Source organism: Triturus cristatus, chromosome 3_2 (genome assembly GCF_964204655.1).
Source record: "Triturus cristatus chromosome 3_2, aTriCri1.1, whole genome shotgun sequence".
Classification (NCBI taxonomy): Eukaryota; Metazoa; Chordata; class Amphibia; order Caudata; family Salamandridae; genus Triturus; species Triturus cristatus.
The window spans coordinates 95,144,818-95,153,127 of record NC_140584.1 but is presented as its reverse complement, the minus strand read 5'-3'; positions in this window follow the sequence as shown (position 1 = coordinate 95,153,127).

Below are 8,310 nucleotides of genomic sequence, written 5' to 3'. Positions count from 1 at the left end.
GCTTTGTCCCGGGCTGTTCTTCAAGGAATCATCTTCACACTCTAGCTCACACCCTCTAGACTGCTAAGGAGCTACCAGAGGTTGCAGTGGCCCTCTCCCTAGACGCCGAAAAGGCATTGAACCGCATAGAGTGGGAATACCTTTTCTGCCACTATGAAACATTTTACCCTAGGAGACCAATTCTTCTCCACGGTGAATCTACTTTACGACTGTCCTTGTGCCCAGGCAACTGCGGAGGGTTTCTCTTGGATACCTTTCAGATCTGAAGGGGCACCTGTCAGGGCAGCCTGTTCTCCCACTCCTATTCCTTCTGACCATGAAACCCCTGGTCTCTGTTATCCGCCACTCGCTTCTCATAGCGGGCATACCCATCACTGGAGGCCTTTCCAAAGTATACCTATATGCCAACGACGTCCTGCTCACCCTTACTGATCTCCACCACTCCCTACTGGCATTACTGGAAGTCAAAAACGAATCTGTGGCCCTGTTCAGCTATAAGGGGAACTGGAACAAAAGTGAGGCTCTCCTTCTCTCAGTAGGCAACACGAAGGCAGCAATACATGGTTACCCCTTCTGCTGGAAACCCTCACCTCGCCGTTTAAGAGGCAGCCATAGACACTGCACCCAGTCTGTGACTGTTTGTTATTTACTGCCTCCTCGCTCATTTTTTAACCTTTGTCAAAGTGTGCTCTTGATGTTAGGGACACTGTAATGTATGAAATATTGCCTCATTGTTTTTAGATACTTTTATCAAATTTCCTTTACCTGGTGCTTTTGCTTCTATTTTGCACATTTAGTCCTCACCCTCTGGTCCCCGTTCCGCCACGGCTTGTGCCGGTTGAAGCAGAGGGACGTGAGGCCATTCCCGGGACGCTCTGTGGTGACGAGCAACTTCCGGTTCATACATGTCAGCACTCTAGTTTGCTCGCCCCGCCTACATAACGCGGATCAGGGCACGGACGAGTGCAGCGGCGCGCCAAAGGCAAGCCCGTCTGCGCCCGTCTGCGCCCGTCCGCGCCAGACCGCTGCCAGACGCCCAGACTTCCTGGAGAAAGTTATAAGCACCAGCTCGACATTATGCTGCGCTATTCTATCATGGAGCTTCATCTTTTAAATCCCTTTAAAACCCCTACATCCGGCGCGCATCCACATCTTTCTGTGTTCTATAGGAAACCGCCCCCGTAATCCATAGTAAAGAGGCTACAATTATTTGCCCTCAGAAAGTAGATAATCTCTGCTCCAATGCTACTAAAACGTCTTTGAATTTTCTGTCGGCCTTATATTAACATTAATATTAAACGCTAGGTCTATACCCAAACACGCAATTGAACTCTGGAGTCTTTTAGATGAAGAGAAGCCTGGGATATGTTTTATCACCGAGACCTGGCTCCATGATTCTTCATCTGTGAGTGTAGCCACAGCGTTTCCTCCCCAATATCATTTGACCCGACTTGATAGGAAATCGGGAAGAGGCGGCGGCATTGCTGTTGCAACGGCGGCCCCTTCTGGGGTCCGAGTACTAGAATCTTTCTCCTCCACTAAGTTAGAGATTTGAATTTTTTCAATAGATACTCTAGGCTCGGAATCATGGAATGGGGCCTTGATATGTAGACCTCTGGGTTCTAAGACACATTTTGTCAATCAGCTGCTAGAATCTATTGCACCACATGTACTAGCAGCAGATAATTTTATCCTACTTGGAGATTTTAATTATCATGCCGAACTGACGCTAGATTCGGATTCGGCCCACCTCACAGGTGCAATGCTTACACTAGGATTAACACAGAAGGTGATCGGACCTACTCACGCAGCAGGTCATACCTTAGATTTAGTGTTTACAAATTCTCTTAAATTAAATATTGAATCTCCCGGCTCGGTATTATGGACGGACCATTCCATTCTTAAATTTAGTATGCCCACAAGTATACATAGTAAAATCAGTCTAAAAGAAAGCATCTGGATCCGGCCATGGCGTAAACTCTCTACGGATACCTTTCTATCTCATTTTGAGCCTTTATTATTAGGTGAGAAGGCCGATGCGGTGGATTCCGCTGCCAGTAACTTAGAATCCGCCATTTCAAAGGCTCTGGATAAAGTCCTTCCCCTTACCAGGGTCCAAGTAAAAAACAATGCCTCACCATGGTTTACAGCTGCATTAAAAACTGATAAACAACAAAGTCGGGCTGCCGAACGTCAGTAGAGGAAATCCAAAACTGATGAACATCGCAGGAACTATTAACATCTTCATTCAACCTACATAAATAATATCAAATGCGCAAAAAAGGCCTACCTTACTCAGCGCATCAATAATGTGGCACATTCGAGTAAAGAATTGTTTAAAATATTGAAGGAATTTACCGCTCCCTCGGTCGAACAATCTTCCTTTGCGCCCACACAGGAGTGGGTTGACTCTATTTCTTTGTTTTTTGACAATAAAATCAAAACTATATATGCCTCATTCCCATCTCAGGATGACGATCATGGCTGCCACATCACTAATGTGAGTGAATCCATCCCCCCCTCCGAATTCAACAAGGCCCCCCTTTTAACAGAGTTTGAACCTATAACTAAAATTTAATTTTTTGAAAGTCTAGGAAGGATCAAATCTGGCTCCCCTGCTGACCCCTTTCCCCCGCGCTTGTGCTAAAATTCTACCACTGTTTGTGGATGTTCTGACCACTGTTTTTAACCGATCACTGAATCAAGCCACTGTCCCACGGAGATGGAAACTTGCACAGGTTAAGCCCATCCTTAAAAAAACCCTAGCCGACCCGCTAATTACCGTCCTATTTCGATGCTTCCCTATTTTGGGAAGGCACTGGAGTTCGTAGTCAACAAACGTTTCACTGCCCATCTTGAGACTAATAGGCTCCTTTATCCCTCCCAATCCGACTTCCATGCGGCTCATAGCACGGAGACCGCAGTTATCGAAGTTGTGGACAATATCAGGCTAGCTTCGGACCATCAAGAATCTGCAATTCTGGTCCTTCTGGATCTGTCTGCAGCATTCGACACCATCTCCCACAGTATCCTCAAACATCGCCTGTGGGAGGTGGGCATTAGAGGGAAGGCCTTGGACTGGTTTGAGAATTATCTGGCAGACCGTTTCACTACGGTCTCTGTGGATGGGATTGTTTCCTGTACATACCCAGTAACAGTCAGGGTTCCGCAGGGCTCTTTTCTCAACCCTATGCTGTTCAATGTTTATTTAACACCTCTAGCTGATATCATCAGGTCTTATGGCTTTAAAACATTATCTTATGCCGATGATACTCAGCTGCTAGTCATCTGTGACTCTGATCAAGTTGACGTGCAAGCCCGCTTTAAGAGCGGTATGATTCGGATCAATGATTTGATGAATCTAAATATGCTCCAATTGAATGGTGGCAAGACGGAGGTTATCCTATTTGGGAAAGCAGAACAGCTCTGGACATGTGACTGGTGGCCGTTAGAGCTGGGCCCTTGTCCCTCGCCCAAGCTAGCAGTCCGTAATCTGGGCATTACAATTGATAACTCTTTGTCCTTGAAGACTCATATAAACCAAGTGCTTGGGACTTGTTTTGGGATTATTCGCATGCTACGAAAGATCCTTAAGTGGTTACACATGGAAGCTAGGAAACCTTTGGTTCAGGGTCTTATTATTAGTCGCTTGGATTATGGCAATGCCCTGTTCACTGCACTCAACCAAGATTTACTTTCCAAACTCCAGATACTTCAGAACACGGCCGCCAGACTTGTTCTCAACCTCCCTTCCCGCTCTCCCTCTGCCCCTACTCTTAAAACTCTGCATTGGCTTTCGGTCCGCCAAAGAGGGCGTTTTAAAATCCTAAGTCTCACCCATAAGATAATGCATGGAGCTGGTCCACTTTATCTGGCAAAAAAACTTCAATGGTACGTTCCTGGATGTTCTTTGCGGTCTAGCACCAGATTTCTTCTTGCTCAACCACGCATCCGGATGGTACGTAATGGGGGCCGTTCTTTTTCATACTTAGCCCCTCTGCTCTGGAATAAACTTCCATTGGAGCTGCTATCCATAACAGACCATCTACTTTTTCGCAGAAAGCTGAAGACATGGCTTTTCGCCCAATAAATTTAGGTATCTTAGCATGTTCAGCCACTGTCCGTCTTCTGTGTCTTGGTTGCTAGCGCCCTGAGACCTCTTGGTGATTGGTGCGCTTTACAAAAATCATTGACATTGACACTGCTCAAATACTGTGGATCCTGGTCAACAGAGATCTAGCCGGGATGGTCATGGATAACCTGACACCACTGATTGCACAGATGAAGATGGACTTTGCAAAATGGTCCCTTCTGGGGTTTTCCATGTGGGGCAAGGTTCAGGCGGTAAGGATGGTCACACTGCCGTGATTCACCTACACATTAGGCATGCTACCGGTTTTGGTGCCTCTAGCCCCCTTATGCCTCATCGACTCCCAGGCCTTTGTGTGGGGCTCCACTCGACTCAGCTTGGCTGCGTCCAAACTTATAACTTGTAGCTCCTCTGGGGGACTGGGCCTTGCGTCTGTGTAACACTACGCTATGGCCCTTCATCTTTCCCATCTTGCCTATATGCTCACGGGCACCCAGGACCCCACCCACCCCGGAGTGGTTCATCACAAAAAGCCTCCTCCTTTCATGCGCCAACGGTCTTGGTCCTCTCTATGGAGACCATGCCTCCCAATTGCCTCTCCCGCACCCTGTATACTGCAGACCACGCACAAGCTTGGCACCTGCCCACTGCATACTTGGCATGGACCACCAATTGCACATCAATGCACAGCTGTGGGGCAATGATAGCATTTGCGTCTAGGGTCAGACCCTCTGATGTCCGCAGTGGATGGAAGCAGGCATACAAACTCTGGACCATGTGTTGATGGACAGTGACATGAAACCGTTCAACCATAGAAGGGAGGAATTTGGCCTACACCAACGACAGGCCTGGCAGGGCCTTCAGTTACAGCACGGCCTGAGGCACTGTCTCGGTCCCTGACCTATGTCCCTGCAACCCTCATCGGTAGTGGAATATTTGTCCATGTGGAGCTGGCTAGGGGAGTGATGTCAGGGTTCTACATCACACTTACGAGCCATCTTATCTCCCAACCCCTCTCACACAGGCTCCATAACAAGTAGCAGGACTGCATGCAGATCGCCATTAAAGAGGAGGAATGGGCTGACATATTGGAAGCCCAGGGCAGAGGAGCCCGGGAAGCCTGGTTAAAATTCTGCCTATTTAAGACACTCCACAATTGGTGCTGGACCCCGACAAAGCTACAGAGGGCTTGCCTCCTACCCCACTCAAACTGTTGGAGATGCCCAGATACCTGCTGCGATCTCACCCACATTCTATGTGACTGCCCCTCGATCCGACCCTCCTGGTCCTATGTTGGAGACACTTTAGAAATGTCCATGCCTCTCCACCTGCCCTTTGCACCCCCTGCTATCCTCCTGTGCAACACTAGAGATTCCCCAGACCTCTCTCACCTGCAACGCTGCCTTCTCCACACAGTGCTGTCCATGGCCAAGCTCTGTATCCTCCACCAGTGGAAGTCATCCATACCCCCGCCTTGCAGGAGGGCTGGATGGTGGTGCTGATCCAGACAACATCACAAGATCACATTATCTAGGGCATGCAGGACCAAGCAGAAGTGTTTGTGCATACGTGGGCACCCCCCTTCCTGCATTATGCCCTCTAAAGAGGGTCATGCCATCACTGCACCCCCCTCTCTCCACTGCCCATATGAAATGTCGCATTCAGCCCACCGAGGAGCCGGGCTGTTGGTCCCTGGCGCCCCCCCCCCCCCCGCAGCCATATGCCTGATCATCCAGATTACTGCAGCCACAGGATGACACGGCCCTCACCCTCCCAAACTATCCTGTCCCCCCTCTTTTTCCCCTCTCCCTCCCTTTCGCCCCATCCACTTCTTCCTCTCCCTCTAACCCTTCTTTCCCCCTTCACCACAGACCCCACCCTTCCCTTGCATTCGCCACACCCTACCACCATTTGTGATGCTCCTCCCCCCTCCTCCTGGCCTATAGCCCTCTCTCTCCCTTCCTCTATCCTCAGCCTCCCCCGCCTCCACCTCTCCCTCACCTTTCCCCACCGGAAATGTAGGCAGGCGCACCCCGACTTAACATGGGCAGCCGCCCCCACACACTCCCAACCACCCAAACGACCCCCCCGAGGGACTCCACCCTTCCCTTCACCCTGGTGGCTCCTGGTCACCCACAGGACCCCTCCCATACCAACAGTGCACCCGCTTCTTCTTTACATACTCATCGTTACAGACTGAAACCCATGATCTCCCTCATCACTTGCCCTGGGTGACAGCCTCCCAATCCCTTTTGCTTCTTCCCCCTGTGTGGAGGCTTTCTCAGACTCTCAAGCCCTCCCTCCCCCATCTCGAGGACCCTCAGTCCACGGGCTTCACCCCCGCTGCTGACAGGGCGACTGCTTGCCTTCTAATACTTAGCATCCATTGTTAGGGGTCCGGCATCCATCGCCAGGTTTACTGGCTAAATATACTGTTCTCTGTTGATTATATGTTTCCCTCCATTGCTATACACACCCTCTTCCACGATCCTTCCCACCCATCCACCTCATTGCTGTATCAAGTAACATTGCATATTTCCTCCTTTGCTACACTGTTTTCATGTTGTAAAATTTGTAAAATTGTAAAATCGATAACCCGAAAAAATTTTCGGGAAAAAAAAATCATGCAGAAAATGACAAGCATGTTCCACAAACGAATCAACCCATATTCTAAATAAGATTTAGAATCAAACGTTAATAGACCCCATAATGAGTTCGAGAAAAGTGAGATCACAGGAGCATGAAGTTCAAAATCAAAGTAAGTAGTTGAACTCCCCATATAGAGCAGTTCATTAAACTCAGCTAGAAACGCTCACTAATATAAAAGTCTAGAACCCATGTAAACTGCATTGTTGGATGTTAGATCACTTTAGATCAATGGAAAGACATCTTTCGATGCTGCGCTGGCTTTGGTCTTACTTTCCCACGGAAAACAAATGAATTTGACAATCTACTATCAAATATGTAACTGACATTACTGAACATATTTTTTTTTATTGTTTTTTTTTATTCCTCATTCGCCTCACCTCAGTTGACAGAATAGGGCGTCGCTACCGTTGCTCGGTGTTAAGGAGACGTAGGCTATTGAGTGGGGACCAGGAGGCTGTGCCCCGCCTACCGGTGCACAACAGCCCTAAAACAGTCACTGACCCCATGTTGGGAAGGGGTGGTCGCGTTCTCCTCCGGTTAAGTATAACCGATGACTGTTGATGTTGGCCTATAGGAAGATGGAACTGGTCGGGGGCCCAACACAGTTGAAGAGTTTCCGAGAAGCATATTCATGGGATACATATTTTTAAACATAACAACTTAAGCCCCTTCATTAAAATTTCCAAAAACGAATGCTTAGACCAGCTTAATAAACAGTCCCATAGAGCTTTCTTGCTATTTTGCAATCTATCCAGATTCATCTTAGATGTGTTTAATAAAGAGGACAGCCACTCCGAGTGTGTAGGGGGTTCAACTTCAAGCCAACTCGTACAGATTTCTCTCCTAGCCAGCAAAATAGCATCGAAAAGGAACCCCCTAGTAGGGCCCGTTATCTCACTAGATATGCCAAAAATGATCAAAGCTAGAGTAATTTGGACTGAAAATCCCAAAATGTCAGCAATGGTTATCCCTACTTTTTCCCAATATTCTGTTATCGCTGGGCAGTCCTTGAACATATGGATGTCAGAAGCACTTTGACGATCACGTTTCTTACAGCTAACTGGAGGTGCTTTCGATATTTTAGACAGTCGTAACGGAGATAGGTAGGCCCTGTGGGTGGTAAACAGGTGGTTCCTCCTAAGCCAAGTGTTGTACTCTCTCCTCTATTTTATTTAGCATTGTAGCTTTACACTGTATTAGCTTGTCATGTGTTCCGTTCCAGGCTTTGTTATTTAGAATGTTGATGGTTGCCTGGATGCTCTGTTATAGGGTTTTCTGTGTTTTGAAAATGATCCAGAGAGCGGTTGGAGCTGGATGTGTACCACCAACTCTCCTGTCTGCTGTGTAGCTGTTTTCTAATAAACTCAGCTGAACTCTCCCGCTGTCTAGGGAGTTTGTCACTACAATTTTGTAGCGACGATTTTTGCTACACAGCCGCACGTTTGACCCTGCGTGCACCTTTTCACTCGTACGTGGGTGATGACCAAAGACTGAAGGCTTGTAATATAGCGGTAAGACTGTTCTGTGTACTACTGTTATCGGACTTTTCTCTCTCCACACCTCCCTACAGC